Source organism: Pollicipes pollicipes, unplaced genomic scaffold (genome assembly GCF_011947565.3).
Source record: "Pollicipes pollicipes isolate AB1234 unplaced genomic scaffold, Ppol_2.1 Scaffold_7261;HRSCAF=8764_pilon_pilon_pilon, whole genome shotgun sequence".
Classification (NCBI taxonomy): Eukaryota; Metazoa; Arthropoda; class Thecostraca; order Pollicipedomorpha; family Pollicipedidae; genus Pollicipes; species Pollicipes pollicipes.
Window position 1 is genome coordinate 34,458,435 of NW_023597054.1, and position 1,178 is coordinate 34,459,612.

Below are 1,178 nucleotides of genomic sequence, written 5' to 3' on the forward strand. Positions count from 1 at the left end.
GAAACAAATTGACGCGCTTCTGGGAAACCAGAGGTACGGGGTTTCAATCCCCAGGTTGCCAGCCCTGCCTGCCAGGGTAAGAGGCAGGTGACGCCGTATAGCCGTAGCAGCTGAGTGCGTCGTAAAGCTGCAATGGCGACGAAACAAATTTACGGTGTATTTAAGCAATGTTCGGCGCGTTGAAGCCTGAAACTCTGTCGTTGAGTAAAAAAAGGCATGCAGTCCAAAAACTGTGTGACATGGCTGCCTCATGCGGCGAGGCAAGGCCTAGGTGGCCACCGTGTCTGCGGTACTGGAACATTATTGGTTGCTGTGTCCCCGCATAGCGCCTGGCCGATCGTTAACCAGCGCGGGTGGGAGGGTGATCTGTGTGGTGCGCGATGACAGCGCCCCTGGTGGCGGCCTTGTCGTCCTGTTCCTGACCGTCAAGAGGCCCCGCCTCTGTAAACGTCATGGGATACGCGAACACTTGGGTTTACAGATGTGGGGTGCCGATCACGTGTGTGCGATGCCTCTTGGCTTTTTTCCTCAGATCGTTCGATCGTTTTTTGCAATATTGAAGTATGTAGTGTGAAAGGATTCGTGAATGACAATTTAGCAATTTGTGCAGAAACAAAAGGTTGCATTGAAATCGAGTGAGGGGCTAAGGAGTGTAAGAAGGCCGTGCTTAGCGTTCAAGCTGTGTTTGGCGTCAGGTATCTTAATGCGCAAAAAGTGGACGAAAAACGTCTCCCATGCCGGGAATCGAACCCGGGCCTTCTGGGTGAAAGCCAGATATCCTAGCCACTAGACCACATGGGACTTGCGTGACGTGGCCGATTTTGTGAAATGGACTACACCACAGCGTACCTGCTCACTCTCATGACGTCACTGTCAAGGTAACTTTCACTTTTGCTGCGTATAGTGCTGGTACGGCGAGCGCGAGGCAGGGCGTATCTCTCCCGCATCGTTGTGCAGCAAACGAGACAACCCGTCTGTCCCTGTCCTAAAAAAGAGTCAATGACTGGGAGCGGGCGCCGCGCGCGAGGTTAGCCTGGCTCGAGGCCGCGCTGCCGGCCGGGCCGGTCGGCCCGCACTGGGTCGGCCCACTGCGCACCGCCACCGCTGCAGGCTTCTGAATGCACAAACGCCCGGTATGGATGTCTCGCCCGCATGGTGATTTTGAGCCCACAGGTGCC

The 1,178-nt window shown here is 55.5% G+C and overlaps 1 non-coding gene across 1 annotated transcript; it reads right to left on the reverse strand.

Moving 5' to 3' along the window:
- Positions 1-729: 729 nt before the first annotated feature.
- On the reverse strand, positions 730-801 carry TRNAE-UUC (transfer RNA glutamic acid (anticodon UUC)). Its single transcript has one exon. It is a non-coding gene; the product is annotated as a tRNA-Glu (tRNA).
- Between the last annotated feature and the right edge of the window lie 377 nt (positions 802-1,178).